The sequence below is a fragment of the Anolis carolinensis genome, chromosome 1 (assembly GCF_035594765.1).
Source record: "Anolis carolinensis isolate JA03-04 chromosome 1, rAnoCar3.1.pri, whole genome shotgun sequence".
NCBI lineage: Eukaryota > Metazoa > Chordata > Lepidosauria > Squamata > Dactyloidae > Anolis > Anolis carolinensis.
The window spans coordinates 357790495-357812892 of record NC_085841.1 but is presented as its reverse complement, the minus strand read 5'-3'; the positions used below and the strand labels follow the sequence as shown (position 1 = coordinate 357812892).

Below are 22398 nucleotides of genomic sequence, written 5' to 3'. Positions count from 1 at the left end.
GTGGGGTAATTCTAACAGAAATGATTACAATGCATTTAGAAAAGAAGAAAGAAAAGGGGGAGAAGGGAAAGAAAACAGAATATATTCTTATTGGTGTGAGAATACAGCTTTGTTTGGGGAAAAACAAAAAAAAAGATACTCCTCTGTTTAGATAACAAAAAGCTGAGTAAATGGTATTTTGTGTCACCTGCACAGTTATTTTCATGCTTGTGCATAAAGATGAACCTGAACTAAGTGGGAGAAGTCACCTTCACTGTTCTTTACTACTTTCAATCTTCCATGAAAGCCTTGTTCAAGGTACATCTACACCAGGCATGGGAAAACTTCGTCCAGGGCTACCAACAGAAATTGTTATGGAATTTGTCTACTCCATACAATATTAAATGTTCCTTCAAACTGACTGAGAAAGTCATAATACCTGAAGAAGTTGAAGCGAAACAAGGGGAACAACCCAGAAAACCTTGTTGTGCTTGTGCTTAGAATTATGAAGAATCCCTATCTACACAGAAGCTGTTGTTTTAGATCTACATGTAACATTTTGACTCATTCCTAAGCCACGGCTAGATACAGACTTATGACCAAAATACAGCTCCAGGATTATCATAGACACGTTTGTCTCTTTAATGCTTTTCTTTATGACTAAGAGACTATAAACTCATTGCTTTGATGGAACATTATATCCCTTTATTGGAATATTATCATTTGATATGAACTGCTTCTAGAGTACATTTACTTTTTGTTACACAGTTTAAAGAAATTTACTTATAAGTAGACTCAATTTAAGAATTGAAGGAGTTATAATTTAGTGGCATCTTTTTGAGGAATTATAAAGAGTTGCATGTGTATGAGGGTTGAATGAAAAGTAATGCCTCCAACTTCGTAACTCCTCAACAATGGCAGTCCTGGTCTGCGGCAGGTACTGCCTTTTTTCAGTAGACTCTCCTCTACAGTTTCATTTGGCAGGAAGCCTAAGCATTGAAGAATTGTGTTGTTAAAGTGCGAAGTATGGAACCGTGCGCAGACGGTCGGTCAATGTGACTTAAGCAACATGCAGTCATTGAATTCTTGACAGCAGGAGGTGTCACCCAAAGGAGATTCATCAGAGAATGCAAGCTGTTTATGGTGATTGTGTTGATGTGAGTACTGTGTGTCATTGGGCGAGTAAGTTTAAAGATGTTGAGGTGGGAACATCTGATTTGCATGACAAACAAAGAGTTGGACGTCCTGTGACTGTGACCGCCGAGTTTCACAAGCAAACAGTTGATAGATTGATTCAGGACAATCGTCGTATCACTCAGAGATAAATTTCAAGCATAATCGGCATTTCACAAGAACGTGTGGGTCACATTATTGCTTTGCTTGGCTATCGGAAGATCTGTGCACAATGGGGACCCAGGATGCCGACGCCTGAAATGAAAGCACACAGACTTGAAATTTGCCAGGAACTCCTCTCACATTACGAGAATGAAGGTGACGCCTTTCTCCTTTGGAGTGACACCTTCTGCTGTCAAGAATTCAATGACTGCACATTGCTTAAGTCGCATTGATCGATGGTCTGCGCAGGGTTTCATACTTCGCAGTTTAACAACACAACCGTTCAATGCTAGGGCTTCCCACCAAATGGAACTGTAGAGAAGAGTCTACTGAACAAGCCAGGACCCGTCGCATACCAGTACTGTCATCTGTTGAGGAGTTACGGAGGTGGAGGCATTACTTTTCATTCAACCCTCGTACATACATTCCTGCTTTGTGTTGATATATATATCTGTGCATTAGTGATAAAAATTACCTGTAGCCTATGTTTGTAAGATGTATATGAAAAAATGAATTTAACATTTAGATTTTTTTCCCATCTCCAAGATGCCTCATTATGTTAATACAGGCATTCCAAAATCCGAAACACTTCTGGTCCCATGCACTTCAGATAAGAGATACCTATAATGAACTTGCATTTTGAAAATAAACTGGCAAGACTTATCTCAAGTTTCTTCTGAAATCAAGACCCTTTTTAGCTCTGAGAGGGTGTTACTTTCTCACACCTAACTGGAACTGGACTTAAAATAGAGGTTCAACATAACACTTTAATATAGCCCTATATTTTACAGCACAGATGGGAGAGGGTAAATTGAGATTTGTTGATAGTTCTCCAGGCGATCTGCTGTAGACTTGCAAGTGATCAGCTTTCAATACAGAGAGCCATTCAACACAGCTATATAACCCAGAATTTCCAGGCAGATAATCCACAATATCTGCTTTGAACTGGAATATCTGAGTCCACACTGCCAGGTAATCCAGTTCAATATGGATTTTATACATCTGTATTGAAGCGGCCAGTTACCTGACAAAATTTTGTGTGTGCATCTGCACTGTAGCATTAATGCAATTTGATACTGCTTTAACTGCCATGATTCAAGATCTTGCAAAACTACAACTGCCATGATTATTTAGCATTGAATCATGTGCCAGTTAAAAGTTGTGTCAAACTGCACTAAATCTACAGTGTAGATGCACCCTAATACCCTCACAAATCCTAGGATGCCATAGGATGGGATTAAAATGATATCAAAGTGCTATAACTGTGTTGTAGATACATGTGCAGGTATTTGCAGCTCCAAGTGCTTACATCGAGTGTTTTAGATTATAATTCCCAGTGTAAAGCAACTCAAGTCCAGATTTGTACTTGAATGCACAGTATATGACTGACGGGCTGAAGTACACTCATATATTTAGATTATCGTGATGTATTCTACATCACACTCCCTTTGGAAATTGTTCAGAAACTTCAACAAGCCCAAAATACTGCAACAAGAGTGCTGAATGGGACTGTCGGTAAGGGACATGCAACTCCCATGATGAAACAACTTTACTGGCTATCTGTTTGTTTCTGGTTGCAATTCAAAGTGCTGATTACAACTTATAAAGTCCTATATAGCTTGTGTTCAAGCTACCAAATGTCTGTATTTCTCTGTATGAGCCTTTGCAAATTTGAGGATCCTCAGGGTAAGGTTTTCTCTCATTCCTACCACCTTCATGATCATGTTATGTAAGGACATGGGTGTCTTCTCAAGTAGCTGCTCCATTGTTATGGAACTGTCTGTCAATGGGGACTACTCCCCCTTTACTGATACAGTAATGAAAATATTTTTTAATTTGAAGTGGCCACGTGGAAAGCTCTTGAATGGGGTTCACGTGTTGCATTGTTTTAAAATCTTCTCAAGATTTTAAATAGAATTTTAGATTCTTTTAAAACATCAGTGTTTTAATGCAGTACCTCATTTAATTGTGTTTTAGAAATTTTACTACTGATTCTAGTTCATGTATTTGTTTGTGAGCTGTCAGGGGCAGGGCAGGGCACTAAATACCTTGTAAATAACCAATTGGTGTGGTGGTTTGAACATTGGACTTCACCTCTGGGGACCAAGGCTCAATTCCTCACTCAGCCATAAAATCAACTGTGTCACTTTGGGCGGATCATTTTCTCACAGCCTCAGAGGCAAACCTCTTCTGAACAAACCTTGCCCAGAAAACCCTGCGATAGGCTTACCTTAGGGTCATCATAGATCAGAAATAACCTGAAGGTACACAACAATAACAACTAATTTAAACCCACCTTTTTACTTCACCCGGATTGGGAGTCGGTCTTCATTCTCCAGTGAAATAAGAGGCTGTGGTGGTGATAGCATTGCTGCTGATAAAGCCTTTCAAGTCAGGAATGCTTTTTTAAACACAATTTTTATTTGAGAAAGAAGGTGCACAATAGAATGACAACAGTAATACAAACAAGCACAATTTTACAATATATAATACTAAAACTATCTACCTACATTCTACCTACCACTACCAAACTACAAATCTGCCATTTACACAAAACACAAAGCAAAACACACATATACAAAACAAACAAATGGGGAAAAAACTAATACCTCCCAACAAAGGATGTCCCCAGGCAGGAACCAGCCAGGCTTTGAAGCTGCAAGGCTATTCAATGCTAATCACAGTGGCCAATTGCAACATTCACACTGGCCTCAAACAGGCAAGAGTTCTTTCTCCCACCCTGCACATTATTCCACAGATATATAAACCCCACTTGCCTAGTTTCCAACACAATGTGGGCGGAATGTCAGGAGAGAATGCTTCTGGAACATGGCCATACATCCTGGAAAACCCACAGCAACCCAAAACATGAAAAAAATGTATACAACCCTCACTTTCACTGTCTAGTGGTTTCTATCCCTCTTTATTTGGCCCCCTATAAGTAATATTATATAGCACACTCCTTGTTTTGCTAACTGTCTATTAGTTCATAAATTCCACAATTGACATTTCCCCCCATCGTTTTTGCAAAGAAAAGGTAATTTTAAAAGTCCCAGTTTTTCTCAGACAGGCTTTAGATGAGAGCCAGACGAAATATGTCTGCCTTGGTGTGAAACTGCTAGACAATCTCTGGGAGACAACAACATCGGCACCATAACTAACTCTAAAGGAGATAGTACTGTGCAGTTACAAGCCACTCTGAGTTGTTTTTACCTTGAAAACCTATGATGAGATCATCCAAAATGAAGCAGATAATGCTGGAAGATGAGAAGAGCAGAGGACAAGCATGAGTAGTGCTAGGTCTATTGATGCAACTGGAGTCAGTATGAAAGACCATTCAGCTGCTGATAGGCTCTGAAATTAAAGAGAGAGAGAAACCAAAGCTGCACAATGGATGTGGCTGGAACACGGGATGTGACAGGGATGAATCAGGAAAATTCTCAACCCTCTCAGATAATCCAGTTAAATAATCCAACTCGTGCTTCCTGTCTCTCTCTGTGTCCTGCAGCTTGATGGAATTGAGAACACGTTCATATTAAGGTGCTAAACCTCTCTCTAAGTGCACAGCCTTAAGCAAGACTGATCAGATTTTCAGAGGTTGTTATATACAACGTTTTCCTCTGCTCACAAAACCGGAGTTTGGGTAGAAGGAGCCTAGACCAACCATTTCCTCAGTTACTAGTTTTCTGTGTGCAAGGATTTCATTTTTAGGCAGCAGTATTTTTCCACAGGCTTCAGTCTGTGGCCTGAATTCTATTGTTAAAACAGAATAAATGGATATATCATTTGTTCCTCTGTAAATGTCAGTCTGTTCCTCTGCAAATATCTTAAGCAGACTGTCACTTTTAGAACAGTCACTAGCAAGACATACTATATGACATAACTATCGCTTGCTAGTCCTGCAATATTATGTGATCAAATGTAGAAATTGCAAAATGTCACCAGTAAACCATTACAGACCCGTGAACACATTTCAGGAGCCCCAAGTCTACAATCCCGACCAGGAACCCCAGGCATTACAACTTGAAACATTGCAGTATATTTGGATCCTGTTTGATATTGAGGTGCCGTGGCCTTTGGGACAAAAGGAAGATTTAGTGGCTTTTCTGATTTAAGACCTTAAGACCATAGGACCTCAACCTAAAGTATAATCCCATCATCCACTAAAGTACGCTGGAAACAGAGTCTTCAAAACTACCATCTTGGATGATGCACAGTTTCATCTTTCAGAAGTGAAAAAGGTGGAAGGCAAAACTTTTTGCTCCTTTTGTATTTTTAGTTCAGTTTGCTAGTCTTTCTCACATACAGTGGTGGGTTTAGGGACATTAAAGTTCACTTTGTCACCATAATATTTAAATGTGGTTGATAGCAGTTTTATAATCATTATTATTATTTTTCCTTCTGACAATACATTTATACATTGGTTTGTCTTTCTATTGATGCTTAACTCCATTTCTAAGCCAAAGAGCCAGCGTTGTCCGTAGACACCTCCAAGGCAATGTGGCCGGAATGACTGCATGGAGCGCTGTTACCTTCCTGCCAGAGCTGTACCTATTGATCTACTCACATTGGCATGTTTCCGAACTGCTAGGTTGGCAGAAGTTGGAGCTAACAGCGGGTGCTCACTCCACTCCCCGGATTTGAACCACCGACCTTTCAGTCAGCAAGTTCAGCAGCTCAGCGGTTTAATCTGCTGTGCCACCAGGGGCTCCAGACAGGAGTAACAAAGTACAATTGCAAAATAAGAGCATTGTCTTTCCTCTTCCTTACCAGTTTGTTACACAGGATAATTACAGTTGGTATGTTTGTTGACTATTCATGTTAAGGTCATGATTGCCCTCCAACTTCAGGCAGCCTTCGATGACACACACTTCCTTGATCCATTTCAAACTGGTTTCAGAGCAGGATACGGAGTTGAGACTGCTATGGGCGCCTTAGTGCATGGTCTCCGTCTTAACACTAACAGGGGGAATGTGTTCCTATTGGAGCTTTTAGATCTCTCTGTGGTGTTTGATACCACCAACCTGTGTTTTCCAATGCTTTATGCCAGTACTTCGAGCACTAGCTCTTCTGATATCCTATCTGGCCAGTAAGAATAAAAACCTATACTTTGCCTTCAAACCCATTTGTGCTTCCTTCGACCTTCTGGCTGCTTAGCACTCTGGGCCTCTGAACCCTGTGATTTAGGCGAGCTGGGAAAGACCACCTGGAAGTATTGAGCTAGAATGACATTAGAAGCTATCAGCTAGGATCACCTATGCAAAGTATTGGAAATTGCAAGTAACGCCAGACCTTGAGCAATGGACAATAAAACTAATGGACATTAAGGACATGGACAAACTGGCTTTTTTAATTAAAAAGAACTCGGGCAAGCCTATAAAACAAACAGATTGGGAACAGGTAGAGAGGTACCTTAGAAGAAGAAGAAATAAATGATTATTAGAAGAGGAACAGCAACAAACAATACCCCCATGGGAGAGGGTAACTTAGAGAACAAGAAAAAAAAAAAACCCAAGCCGCAAAGGACTAGAAGGAAGTTGATACAATTTTTTCTCTCTTTTTTGGCTGGTGTTGGAATTTTTATATTTATTTTTATCCCTTTTTTTCCTTTTCTCTCCGCCTTCCCTTCCTTCCCCTCCTCTTTCATACCCTTCTTTTTCCCCTCGCTTTTCTTATAACTATTGTTCCCACTCTTTCAATGTATTATAATTCTACATACACTAATAAAAATTATCTTAAAAAATAAATAAATGATGAAGCTATCAGTAGTTGATAACACCCAAATATATTTCTCCATGCCTTCAAAAACAGCTTTATCTAGGGACAGTATGTCTCCTCTGAATGAATGCCTGGAGGTAATGGGCTGGATGAGGAAAAACAAATTGAAACTGAATCCAGACAAGATGGAAGTGCTTGCCATTAAAGGCCCTAAGCTGGAAGTGGAGGTGTATCAACCACTTCTGGATGAGGTTACACTCCCCCTAAAAGACTGTTTTTTGTAGCTTGGAAGTACTCCTGGATCCGTCTCTTCAAATGTCAGCCCAGGTAGATGAGTGCTTACTACAAGCTTCGGCAGACCGGCAAGCTTCGCCCATTCCTAGATTTAGAGGACCTAAAGATGATGGAGTACGCACTGGTAACCTCAAGGCTGGACTCCTGCAATATGCTTTGAATTGGGCTTCCTCTGTATCAAGTTCAGAAACTGCAATTAGTTCAAAACAATGTAGCCAGATTGGTTACAGGAATAGCTACTTCACTGGTTCTGCTTGGTGGGAATAGTGCAAAGAGGTGGGGAGGGGAAAGTAGGGGAAAAACATGAGGAGAGAGAAGGAGGGAATAAATGGAGAAAATAATAATAATAATAATCTATATATATAAAAGAGTGATGGAATCCTGGCGACCGACAAAACAAAAAGACTAAAGGCCCCCCAACCTCGAAAATTGACAACACAACCCATCATCCACGCCTCCAGGTTGATATAACCAAAAGAAAAGAAAAACAAAGTCCCAATTAGAGGGAGAGGAATAATTGTTTTTATCCAATTGCTGCCAGTTAGAAGGCTAAGCTCCACCCACTTGGTCTCCTACCAACCCACTCAGCCCAGGGGACAGGCAGAGTTAGGACTCACTTAGGCAGCTTCTGCCAACCCTAAAGTTCAAAAACATGCAAATGAGAGTACATGAATAGGTACTGCTCCGGCGGGAAGGTAACGGCGCTCCATGCAGTCATGCCGGCCACATGACCTTGGAGGAGTCTACGGACAACGCCAGCTCTTCAACTTAGAAATGGAGACCCCCAAAGTCAGACACGACTGAACTTAATGTCAGGGGAAAACCTTTACCCTAACCCTAATTACCACCAATTCCTCAATACTTTATTTCCCATACCACCATACTTCGCCACAGCAACGCATGGCCGGGCACAGCTAGTCTATATATATAAAAGAGTAATGAAATTTTGGCCTAGGACAAAACAACAAAACTACACATCCCAGAAACACTAAACTTGGCAGCACAACCCCTCATCCATGCCTCTACGTTCATACAACAAAAAGCTCCAGCTACTCCAGAAAACGGCCAGGCTTTGAGACTGCAAGGCTATTCACTGCTATTCCATCTGGCCAACAAAGGATTCCCATAAGCCACAGCAACGCGTGGTCGGGCAAAACTAGTAATAATAATAAAATGTATTTCTACTTTTTTGAATAAAGTCTCTGAAGCCTGTCCAGTCCGTCTCCTTTTTTCCATCACTTAATTTCTGTGTTAGAATGTCCATTTGTATTAAATCTAGCAATTTTATTATTATTATTATTACAGTAGAGTCTCACTTATCCAACATAAACGGGCCAGTAGAACGTTGGATAAGCGAATATGTTGGATAATAAGGAGGGATTAAGGAAAAGCCTATTAAACATCAAATTAGGTTATGATTTTACAAATTAAGCACCAAAACATACAACAAATTTGACAGAAAAAGTAATACGCAGTAATGCTATGTTGTAATTACTGTATTTACGAATTTAGCAGCAAAACATCACGATGTATTGAAAACATTGACTACAAAAATGCGTTGAATAATCTAGAATGTTGGATAAGCGAGATTCTACTGTATTAGCGACATTTATATCCCACCCTTCTCACCCCGAAGGGGACTCAAAGCGGTTTACAAGTATATATACATACAATCTATATATATAAATGAGTGATGGCATCACAGCAACCCACAAAACAACAAAACTACAGGCCCCCCAACCTCGAAATTTGACAACAGAACCCATCATCCATGCCACTAGGTTGATACAACAAAAAGAAAAGAAAAATAAAGTCCTAATTAGAGGGAGAGCAATAATTGTTTTTATCCAATTGCTGCCAGTTTAGAGGGCTAATCTCTGCCCACTTGGTCTCCTAGCAACCAACTCAGCCAAGGGACAGCCAGGGTTCAGTTAGGGGACAGGCAGATTTAGGCCTCACTTAGGCTTCTTCCACAGATTATCTAATTTGCACTGGATTATATGGCAAACGTTTACCCTTTACCTTAACTACCACCAATTCCTCAATACTTTATTTCCCATACCACCATACTTCGCCACAGCAACGCGTGGCCGGGCACAGCTAGTATATTATATTATACGACTACAGTAGAGTCTCACTTATCCAACACTCGCTTATCCAATGTTCTGGATTATCCAACGCATTTTTGTAGACAATGTTTACATCATGATATTTTGGTACTAAATTCGTAAATACAGTAATTACTACATAGCATTACCATGTATTGAACTACTTTTTCTGTCAAATTTGTTGTATAACATGATGTTTTGGTGCTTAATTTGTAAAATCATAACCTAATTTGATGTTTAATAGGCTTTTCCTTAATCCCTCTTTATTATCCAACATATTCGCTTGTCCAACATTCTGCCGGCCCGTTTATGTTGGATAAGTACTCTACTGTATATTGCAATATTATTAGTAATATTGCATGTAATACAAATATACAATTATAATAGTGAATTGTAGTTATTACATTGTATTACATATTATTATTACATGTATATACAATATATTATAATATTAGTATTGTATAATATTATTATATAATTAAATTGATACATTATAATCCATTCATCTGTAGTAGGTACATTTTTTTGTTTCCAAACTTTGGCTAGAACTAGTCTTGCAGCCGTACTCATTAGGAAAAACATTTTATCTTCATTTTCATTGGATTTTGAAAAATTTCCTGTTGTGGAAACAAGGATTGAGATAAAGCTTCCGTGGATACACCTTTTCGTCATGATAACTCTTTTAGGAGTAAATTTCCCTTTACCCAGGGATAGATTTCCCTCACTTCCTGTTGTCTCAGCCCTGTTCTTAACTATGAATCATTTGTAAGTTGAGTGTTCGTAACTCAGGGACCCAAAATCAATTGTCAATAGAGGTGTGCGTGAATTTTTTTTCCTTCGTGCTATCGTTTTGTTTCGACCGTTCGTCTATACGAGACGAATGATGACGTTTTCATATGAAACGGGAGGCGACACGAATACGAAAATGAGACATCACGAATGAAACTACACAAAACGAATAGTGATTCCACATGAATGCACAACTCTAATTGTCAAGTCAATCAGGAACTCGATTATGTTGTTGAAGGCTTTCATGGCCGGAATCACTGGGTTGCTGTGAGATTTCCGGGATGTTCCAGAAGCATTTCCTCCTGACGTTTCACCCACATCTATGGCAGGCATCCTCAGAGGTGGGAGGTCTGCTGGAAACTAGGCAAGTGGGGTTTATATATCTGTGGAAAGCCGAGGTTGGGAGAAAACTCTTTGTCAATCGGAGGCAAATGTTGCAATTATTCACCTTGATATTCATTTAATGGCCTTGCAGGTTCAAATCCTGGCTGTTTTTTTTTATACCGAAAGCTTTGGAAATGCCTTGTGCTTTCTTTGTATTTGCTTATCCTATTTTGTAATTGTACCGTTTAGATTTTTTATTATTTAGATTTGTATTATTTTTACATAAAAGAAGAGTACCCATGATTCCCTTCAGGCGCAGCAGGGACATTCCTTTCGGTCCCCCTTCTTTTCAGCTTTCCTTTCAGCCCTAAGCCGCGCAGGCGCAATAGGGACCGAGGATGATGTAATAACAATATTGCCTCAGCGAACACTTCGCCCAGATCTCCTCCATTACCCGCCTCCACATCCGGGCTCTTTGCGCTGCACCAAAGCCAGCCACAAAACCCCTTCCAGCTGCTACCATAGAGCGCGAGCGAGGGGGAGGAGGAGCAGCAGACGGGAGCGCGCTCGCGTGCCTACGTGCGATCAGAGGGATTGGCGGAAGCGCCAATGGGAGGGAGGGGGGGGGAAGCGTTGCGCATGCGCTGACGTCAGTCTCAGAGGCGAGAGTTCTTAACACGGGAACGCGCCGAGGATCCTGACTACGAGCGTGACCGTTCCTTTCTGCGCACGCGCACTGAGCCTGACGTCGTTCCCTCGCCAGTCATTCACGCGTCCTTTCTGCGCGTGCGCAAGCCTCTCTGAGCGGAGAGAGATGGGGAGGTAGCCTTTCGCGCATGCGCACACGGCAAGCCTCAGAGCAGGGGCGAGTAGCTCTGGTTTAAGCTAAGGAAGAGAAAGGCTTGGGAGAGAATTACTCCTTTGCGCATGCGCACACGTCAAGGTTCTGGTTTAATAGAAGGGAATAAAGAGAAGGGGAGAGTTACTTCTGGTTTAATAGAAAAGTTGAGAGGGAAAGAGGTACTCCTTCGCGCATGCGTCTAGCCTCAAAGGAGAGGCCTGCGAAACTGTGCTTTATAGGAGGGAGGGAGGGAGGGAAGAGAGAGGTGAGGTATTCCATCGCGCATGCGCACACGTCAAGGCTCTGGTTCAATAAACGAGGGGAGAGAGGTACTCCTTTGCGCATGCGTACACGTCCAGCCTGAGAGGAGAGGTCCAGGAAGCTGTGCCTTATAGAAAGGGGAGAGGAGGGAGGGAGTGATGTTCGCGCATGCGCATTCGCCCAGCCTCGGCGGGCGGGCGCGCGCGCGCTCCTCGGCCTGACGTCGTTCCTCTTCTCGCCTCCCAACCGTCACTCGCGCGCCCCTGTTTTCCCCTTCTGCGCGTGCGCAGCACTCTTTTTTCCCCCCGCCCCTCGCTGGCTTGGTTGCCTGAGGGAATTGAGCGAAGGGAAGAGGGAAAGGAGGGGGGAAAGCAGGCAAGGAAATAGGGTCGCGTGGGAGTGGGCCTGGAGGAGGAAGGAGAGGGATCGGAGCGGCTGGAGAGATGAGCGCTCGGTTCCCCCTCAGGAGCAGCGAGGAGGAGCCGCTGCTGTCGTCGTCGTCGAATGAACTGAGGCGAGGCCGGCTTGGCTCGGCCCGGCCCGGTCTGGCCTAGACCTCCTTGCCTCGCTTCGGGAAGGCGGAGTCGCGCCCTCTTCTCTCCTGCGGGGTGAGTGGATGGATGCTGGGGCACGAGCAGAAGGAGAGGCCCCGGCCTGGAAGGAGGCCTATTATTATTATTATTAATCTCATCCTCATTGTCATCCCTGTCTTGCAAAGCCTTGACATGTTGCAGAGGAGGAAAGGAGGGCTATTGTGGAAAAAGGGGCGGAGAAGAGGGGGATATGTTTATTATTATTATTACTACTACTACAGTCGGTTAGGAATTGTGGGAGTTGGAGGCCAAAACACCTGGAGGTCCGAAGTGTACCCATGCCTGTATTATTTATTTATTTACGACATTTTTATCCCGCCCTTCTCACCCCGAAGGGGACTCAGAGCGGTTTACATGAGTGGCGGTATTCCGTGCCCCATCAGCAATTAAACAACAATTTAAAACAACATTAAAACAGCATGTGTAAACATTAGACGACTGTTGTGCATGGATCCAAAGCCAGATAATCCGATAATCATATCCATCAATCCAGAGCCAATTCCAACTATATTGCACAGATAATTATGCTATTTTATCACACAGATAAGTATACTATCCTCATCTCTGGCTTAGAGCTGACATTTTGATTGTGGGAATGGACTGTGAGAATGTAACATGTTATATATAATACTAATAATGTTGTAATGTTATATATTATATCTGCTACAACTTATGATATCATACAATATATAATACTAATAGTATAAGTTACTATTAATAGTATAACATGCACTTCTGGTCCAACCTAACTTCAAGAGCGCAGCTCCCTCTACCCAGCGTGGGCATTAAGATCTGTTGTGGAGGCCCTTCTCTCGGTTCCACCACTGTCTCAAGTATGGTTGGTGGGGATGAGAGAGAGGACCTTCTTGGTGGTGGCTCCCCAGCTCTGGAATTCCCTCCCTAAAGAAATTAGATTAGCCCCCTCTCTTCAGGTGTTTCCGGTGAGTTTAAAAATATGGCTCTTCATACAGGCCTTTGATCCAGAGTAATCTGTTGATCTCCCAACACCACTTCTGAGTCTGTGCAAGGACTTCCAAGTTGCCCATTCTTGGTTTGCCCCTGGAGGTAGACCCTCGAGGGGCACCATCTAGTTAGAAGTTTTGGTTTTTCTACCTACAGGGATATTCTTGTTGTTGCTGGGGGAACATTTAGAAGTGGTGGTTCTCATGAAAATTTTCTTTGATTTGAGTCTACTGTGAGGAGACTGACAGCTGTTAAGTGGGTGGCTTTCACAGTGTCCAACCTTATTTCTCTCACAGTTGGCAGCAACTTCCCATTGCACATCAGGGGGGCCAATGCCTGCTAGCTTCTAGAGTCTATTGACAGGTGTAGCTTTCTGCCACACAGGAATAAACAATTAAAGCATCCTGTGATTTACATGTTTCATTCGGTGCTAAATATTACTAATAATATTGCAGTATAGTGTTATCAAGCCCGATTCAAGGTGCTGGTTTTGATCTTTAAAGCCCTAAATGGTTCAGGCCCAACTTACCTATCTGACCACATTACCTCTGACCAACCTGCCCGATCATTAAGATCTTCCAGAGACACCCATACAGTTGGTGGCAAGGGGAGAGAGGGCCTTCTCAGTAGCTGCCCTGGCCCTTTGGAGCTCCCTCCCCATTGAGATTAAAACTGCCCCATTCCTGTTAACTTTAAAGAACCACTTGAAGGCCTACCTATTCAAGCAAGCTTTTGATGAATAAATTAAATTGCCAATGACAGCAAGATTGATATACGCGGAGCTTCACGAAATATACTATTTAATTGATGAGTCTTCACAATAACTGTAATTGGTTTTAAATGTTTTTAATGCTTAATATTTATTTCTATCTTAGTCCTGGACATATTACTCCTTATGTGATTTTTGTCTTATATTTTATGTTAAATGTGCTTTGATCTGTATTGTATTATGTTGTGAGCTGCTTTGGGTCCCGTTAGGGAGAAAAGCGGGATATAAAGAAAGATGTATTATTATTATATACAAGACTAATATTGTGCTGTCCAAATAATTAATTAATTATAAAGTCCTATTATTAAATATTGATAAATGCTAATAATATAATATATATACAAATAATATTAATACTATAATGTAATGCAATATAATACTAGTAATAATACAATATAATAATATTGTAATATAATGCTAATATATCAAATATAATACTACTGATAATATATAATACTATATAATGATAATACTGTTTCAGTATTGTATATTTGTATATTTTAAAATATAATGTTTTTGATTGTGAGCCTCTTTAAGTCTCCATATGGGGAGATAAAGCAGGATATAAAAATATAAATAAATAAAATGAATAACGTGATATGTTTATTATTGTTATCCTCATTGTCATCCCTGTTCTGCCAAGAGCTGACATTTTGAAGAGGAGTAGCAGCGATATTGTGGAAAATGGACTGTGAGAATGGGGTTTATTATTATTATTATTAATCAAAATTCTCATCATCCCTTGCTTTGGATCATTCCCGCCCTGTCAAGAGCTGAAATTCTGAAAAGGAGGACAGGGTTATTGTGGGAAATTGACTGTGAAGATGGAATATGTTTATGTCCATTGTGGTACTTGTGTCGTTTCCCAGGGTAATACAGCAGTGATGACTTTACTGTTACAGGTGGGGCATCCTTTGTCCAAAATCCACCATTGTCTGCATGAGTGGCTGAGAGAGTGACACTTTCGCTTCCCTATGATTTGATGTACCCAAACTGATAGAATAGTAGTAATAATAATAATAATGTTATTTCTTAAGTGTTTATCCTCACGACTTAAGGTGGGTTACAAAACAATTAAAATACATAAACATAGTAAAAATGCTACAAATACACACACTAAAACATACCTCCATAAAAGTTACATACCAAAACGTATCTCTATGAGAAATATATTAAAACAGAGATTAAACAAAGGGCATAATTAAAATTCATTCATACATTAAAGACATAAAGAGTTGGAACCCAAAGGCCATCCATTCCAACCCCTTTCTGCCACACAGGAATAAACAATTAAAGCACTCCCAGCAGATGGCCATTCAGCCTCTGTTGAAATACCTGCTGAAAGGGGGACTTCATCACACTCCTAGCTACTGTCAAACAGTTCTGTCAGGAAAATTTCCCTCATGTTTAGGTGTAACTTTGTCTCATACACAAAATTACTAAAAACCAGCCTGTAGAAGAGAAGGTTGAGAGAAGACATGATAGTAATGTATGTGAAAGGGTATCATAAGGAAGAGGGAGCAGGGTTGTTTTCTGCTGCATTCAAATTATAGGAAAGCAGATTCCATCTGAACATTAGGGAGAACTTCCTGACTGTACGAACCCCGAAATGTGGTGGAAACTCCTTTCTTGGAAACTTTTAAACAGAGGCTGGATGGCCTTCTGTCAGGGATACTTTGATTGTGCTTTCCTGCATGGCAGGGGTTTGGGCTAGACGTCTCTTCCATCTGTATTATTCTATAATTCTATGAAAAGTGTGAAACATAAATGTATTTTGTGTTTAGACTTGGATCCCATCTGCAAGATTTCTCTTTATGTATGTAGATGCAAATACAGTAGAGTCCCGCTTACCCGAGTTCCGCTTATCCGACACTCCGTATTATTTGAGGCAAATGTCCTCCCCCGCTCGCGCTCTCACTCACTCACCCCGGTGGGTCCTGGTGCTGCCGGGACCCAGTGTGGTGAAGAAGCTGAGGGACGTCAGGTGACTGAAGGAGGGCGGCAAAGGCCCTCCCTTTTGTGCTTGCTCGCTCGCTCGCTCCTTCACCAGGCCGGGCCCTGGGGCCGCTGGGACCAGGCATGGCGAAGGAGCTGAGGGATAGCGGGTGGGCGAGTGAAGGAGGGAGGCAAAGGCCCTCCCTTGCTTGCTCGCTCACTCCTTCGCCAGACCGGGCCCCGGGGCTGCCACTGGAACCCAGTCTGGTAAGTGAGCGAGGGAGGGAGGGTGGGTGAGCGAGCATCCACCCTGTTATCCATCAGTTTCGCTCATCCGTCATTCTGCCCACCAGATTATGACGGATAAGCGAGACACTACTGTACTATACAAGCATTCCAGAACCTGAAATCACAAACACTTCTGGCCCAAGTATTTGGAATAAGAGATACCCAACCTGTAGTCTGTCGTGAAGACTTTCCATTTGCTAGCAAACCAAAACAGAGATTTCTGGGTCCTTGTCAAAAAGAACTTGTGAGTCTGAAACACTTTGCACATGGCAGAAGCTCAGTGGAGAGGGGAGGAAGTTGTTGGCCAGGAAAATAATGAAAATATACATCCTCAATTCCTGGAAAGGGGGGGGGGGGTCTATCCCCTTATCTTTGTTTTGAGGAAATAGAAGACCTTAAAAGTGGTTATTTAGAATAATTTTAGTGCTATCAACCAAAGGCAAGGTGTACCTCTCTAAAGTGTCAGAGAAGGCCTTTGTGGTCTCTTCTAACTCTGTGAGTCTGTCTGGGGGAGACAGACACTGACATGGTCCATCTTCTACTAAAAGGTGGGTTTTAAGTCATATAGGAGTTCCTTTAAATCTTTACCTAAAAGAAGAACCCTTTTGGCTTCAGTAGAACTTCCCAATTTAGTGGGTTTAGCATTGCAAGCAAAACCACTTAGAATACAGATGGTTTGAATATCTATGTATAGAAGGAGTAACTAAGTGGGCTTGCATCTCTGTGTTTCGAGATTTGATTTCTTGGTGCTCATTGTTTGTGTCAACTCAATCTGGTGGTGACGCAGCAGGATGTCTATTTCTTTCCTGGAGGGATGTTGGTGGGCGAGAGGGCTCCTTGTCTGCCAGGATTTATTAATTATGGTTATAAGCACACATTCTATTCTTGCTATGAAGCATTCCCCTATCATTCACAGAGAACCATTAATAAAGGAGTCTATTTATAAAGCACCCCACCCTGCTGCATAATCCATTTCACTAGGTATATACTTTCAAATGTGCAATATTTATAAAGCAGTCTGCCTTAGTGATTGCCTTCCTACGCACACAGCTATTACTGTCTCTGTGAAAGAGAGAAAAGGTGTGGGAAAGGGAAATGAACCAAAACAAAAAAGAGTTATGTAAATGTGCTGCCTCTTGTGATATTTTGCATAGTTGAAGTGGGGTGTGACACCATGTACTGCTGGAGACTGTACCTCTGCCCTTTGAAATAAAGTTAATTATGTGTATTTTTTTTTCAAAGCTTCCAAAGTGCACTTGTATAGTGCAGAGATTCTGTGGCTGTTTATGGCACATACTTTTGTTAAGGGTTTTAATTGTTCTATGATTTAAAAAAGACCAGACTATGTACTGTATGTAGAGAATAAAAATTATGTATTTTATAAATTATGCAATTTAAACAGATTGCATGTGATAGTCAATCTGGAGGGGGAAAAATTATGCAGGACATTGAAGCCCTGACCTCAGAAATTTTGGTGATTTTCCTTATTCCCATATTTCATTGGACATTTACCCACACAATGTCTAATGGCCATAACTGGTAGAAAGTTGTCCTTACAAAATATATATGTAATGAAAGCTATGATTGCTTAATCCTGAGTTTGAGCCCAGTATGCACTCTTACATTGTGGTTACAGAATGTGCACACCTCTATTGCTGGTAGTTTCAAAAAGATTTATATAATTTGGGATAATTACTTGGGTTTTGAAAGCATAGTCCTAGGCCCAGGGCTGAGTTTAACTATTGACAACAGCAAATTGCAATGTTACTTTGATGTAATATTGTCTTATTTATGAGGGACTGGTCTGAGTTTACATGATGGAAATGCGTTTGTATCGAGTAATTGTTCTCTAAAAAGTAATGTTTTTGTAAAAAAAGTTTATGTCTCGGAACATGATGAAGTTTGTATCATCATATTAGTTTCTGTAAGAATGGAATTTCATTTCTACATTGGTGACTTATTAGCAGATCACCTTTAAACCTTCTCTTTTTTTGCATTTTTTCCTCAATTCAGTATGGCCCACATATCTATGAGAGCTATATTCTAAGAATCACTGTGGATACCTGAAACTGTGGATAATAGCAAACCCTATATTTTTACTATACTTGGGTCAGAAGCATACAGTAGAATTGCACTGAAGGATCTAAAGAGACCCATAAATGCTTCGGGGGGGGGGGGGATATTTTTTGGAGTGTGGATAAGTAAAACCATGAGTATAGAATCCATAGATAAAGGGGTCATACTGTATAGGAAGAGCAATCCAGATACAAGCTAATAAATTCTTCAATTTCAAGACAGGGTATACAGTGTCTGTGTTGTTGAAGGTATTGATGGGCTCCAAGTACCCTTGCACCTTGGGTTACTCAAATCCCTGAAGGAAGAAGCAGGGGAATCAGAAAACCAGCCAGTTTTCATTTTCTCTCTTTTAATAAACCTTTAAATAGTGCACATGAGCAGTTGGAAACCTACTCTGGAAAAAGAATTGTGAATATGTGGATATAGTATAGCCAGGTAATCTTCCTCTGGGATTCTGTTTTCTTTCAAGAACCAGATGGGTGGAATATTTATACATACGGATGACAGCTAGAGACTAATTCTAAACATGGCAAAATAGTTTAAGAGCTGACTCTCATCATACTACTTTCCACCCACTAGAGCCAGACTTACTGCCTTTACTTAGGATCTCATGGAGCAGACTTTGATTTTTTTTCCATTTTAAAGCTTTTGTGCTTTTCACACCATATTAAGAAATTATCTGGCAGTCAAATCCTGTTGATTTTTCCCTAGTATAAATTTAGGATTAAGGTAGTAAATGAGAAATACTTTCATGAAAAATGTTACACATTATTTATTGACCCCATAAAGCAGAACTATGTTCCAGTTTTATAGTTGAAGAACTAAGTTAAAGGCATAGCACCTCACTGAAGACAAGACTGTTACTGTGGACTTCGTTTTCTCGGATCAAAGACCAATTCTAGCTATAATTTTTAATTGTTGTTAGAACTTTGTCCTCATTTATTTTCTCAATCATTTCAGATGAATGCACATTTACAATCCATTCTCCAGCTTGTAACTATGTTACATTTAAAATGTCTAGGGATAGCCTTGCTAGTCTGTTGCAACAAAAACAAGATTTGTAGTAACTTAACCAACACACTTATATATAAGTTTCTGTGGACTAGAGTCCATTAGTTTAATGATGTTTACAACTAAATGTACATATGGGGAGCCGGTCCAGTTAGTTACAGGCACAGAGCTGATGGCTTGTTCTAAGTCAGTGGCACGTTCAGCCTGCTCTTAACAGCCCTGTGAGATAGATCATTATTCACATTGAAATAATGTAATATATATGTGATCAAAAGTTAAACGAATTGCATATGTAAACTGAGCTTTATGAGTCAAAGTCATGTGATGTGGAAAGCAGCAACCTCTAAACAGGTTCCCAACCTCTTCTGGGAAGAAGGCATCCCTGGGTTGAGCTTTGATTTGTACACTTTGTTCAAGAGTTGCTCTCATTTAGTGATTAGTGAAAGTACAGGCCTAATCAAACTACTAAATATTTATCAAATATCTGACATTAATATTTTATAATAATAATAATAATAATAAAACTTTATTTATAACCCGCCACCATCTCCCCGATGGGGACTCGGGGCGGCTTACATGGGGCCATGCCCAGACACCATACAATATAACAAAATAAAACAATATATCATAACACAATATAATAGTACAAAAATAATCATATACATTACAACACAAATCAGAGCAGACAGGGCGGGCCACATGAACATTTAATTAAAAACTCGGGAGAGAGAGGCATATAAATAAAGAGAACAGGGGTATAAGATGGAATAGTCCAAACAGTCCAAAGGATAAAATCCAAGGGGAGTAATCAAAAAGGTATATAACATTTACTCCCCGAAGGCACTTTATGAAGCATTTTATGAAACTCTTAACAGGTACTTTATTCATTAGTAGTGTATAATATTACAAACTTAAACTCTAAACTCCGATCTAACTAGAGCAGTGATGAGTCCCATGTTGTACTTGTAGAAGGACCTAGATTTGTTTCTTGTCATTTTCACTGACATACTGAAGTGACAAAAGTTGAAATGCCATAACCAAGAGATTTTGCATACTTCATACACTAAATTGTACTGGACTAGGTGCATCAGAGTCAGGGCCGGTTGTTACTACGAGGCCGCTGACGCGGCCGCCTCGGGCGCTGTCGAGGCGTCGACAGCGACCCGTAGCGCCACCGACGCCTCCGGTGTTGGCGCGGGCCCGCGGGGCTTCAATCCCCGCGCCCATGCCAAACCGCGACAAGCAGCTAGGCCATTTTGCCCTTAGTCAACAAACTAAGGGCAAAAATGGCCTATCTGTGCTGTGCGCATGCGCACAGCCAGATAAGCCATTTTTGCCCTTAGTTTGTTGACTAAGGGCAAAATGGCCTAGGTGTGCTGTGCGCACGCGCACAGCACGGCCATTTGGGCCTTACTTCCTGGTCGCGGCCGGCGATCGCCCGGGCGATCGCCGGCCGCGACCAGGAAGTAAGGCCCAAATGGGCTATCTGCGCTGTGCGCACGGGCACAGCGCAGATAGCCCATTTGGCCCTTCCTGGTCGCGGCCGCCGGCCGCCCGGGCGATCGGCGGCCGCGACCAGGAAGTAAGGCCCAAATGGGCTATCTGCGCTGTGCCCGTGCGCACAGCGCAGATAGCCCATTCGGGCCTTACTTCCTGGTCGCGGCCGCCGATCGCCCGGGCGATCGCCGGCCGCGACCAGGAAGTAAGGCCCGAATGGCCTAGGTGTGCTGTGCGCGTGCGCACAGCACACCTAGGCCATTTTGCCCTTAGTCAACAAACTAAGGGCAAAAATGGCTTATCTGGCTGTGCGCATGCGCACTGACAGATAGGCCATTTTTGCCCTTAGTTTGTTGACTAAGGGCAAAATGGCCTTACTTCCTGGTCGCGGCCGCCGATCGCCCGGGCGGCCGGCGGCCGCGAGCAGGAAGTAAGGCCCAAATGGGCTATCTGCGCTGTGCGCACGGGCACAGCGCAGATAGCCCATTTGGGCCTTACTTCCTGGTCGCGGCCGCCGGCCGCCCGGGCGATCGCCGGCCGCGACCAGGAAGTAAGGCCCGAATGGCCTAGCTGTGCTGTGCGCGTGCGCACAGCACACCTAGGCCATTTTGCCCTTAGTCAACAAACTAAGGGCAAAAATGGCTTATCTGGCTGTGCGCATGCGCACTGACAGATAGGCCATTTTTGCCCTTAGTTTGTTGACTAAGGGCAAAATGGCCTTACTTCCTGGTCGCGGCCGCCGATCGCCCGGGCGGCCGGCGGCCGCGAGCAGGAAGTAAGGCCCAAATGGGCTATCTGCGCTGTGCGCACGGGCACAGCGCAGATAGCCCATTTGGCCCTTCCTGGTCGCGGCCGCCGGCCGCCCGGGCGATCGGCGGCCGCGACCAGGAAGTAAGGCCCGAATGGCCTAGCTGTGCTGTGCGCGTGCGCACAGCACAGCTAGGCCATTTTGCCCTTAGTCAACAAACTAAGGGCAAAAATGGCTTATCTGGCTGTGCGCATGCGCACTGCCAGATAGGCCATTTTTGCCCTTAGTTTGTTGACTAAGGGCAAAATGGCCTAGCTGTGCTGTGCGCACGCGCACAGCACAGCTAGGCCATTCGGGCCTTACTTCCTGGTCGCGGCCAGGGCACGCTGGGCGGGGGGCGGGGCCAACTCTGGCCCCGCCCCCCGCACTATTCGCCCTGGCCCCGCCTCCCACACAGCGTGGGAGGCGGGGCCAGGGCACGCTGGGCGGGGCCAGGGCGTGGGAGGCGGGGCCGGTGGCGGGGGCGCTTTTTAGCACCCCCGCTTAACATTTAAAAATATCTCCGGCCGGCCCTGATCAGAGTCTTGAATTTGGGCAATGAGCAAGCTTCGCATGCTAAAATCCAAACAATTTCACTTAACCATTAAAGTTAAAGAGAAACATCTGTGTTAACATGTATGGTGTTATGGATTAGATTTCATACCAGAATTCGGGAAATTCTCTCAACCATGAAATTTATTTGATGACTAGATACCAGTTACTGGTTACATTGATGTAACATTAAACCAAGATATGAGTTAGCATCTTCCTTGTATATTATGCTGGCCCCTCCTGTTTCTACACTGCTGGGGAGAGAAGTTCTGAAGCAT

General features: G+C 42.4%; 1 protein-coding gene across 1 annotated transcript in view; it reads left to right on the top strand.

The window, feature by feature from the left end:
• The first annotated feature begins 11895 nt into the window (after positions 1–11895).
• Positions 11896–22398, top strand: part of ppm1a (protein phosphatase, Mg2+/Mn2+ dependent 1A) — a 46661-nt gene continuing 36158 nt past the window's right edge. The window contains exon 1 of the mRNA XM_008116721.3: positions 11896–12257. The gene's annotated coding sequence lies outside the window, so the exon portion shown is untranslated. The remainder of the gene's footprint in view (positions 12258–22398) is intronic.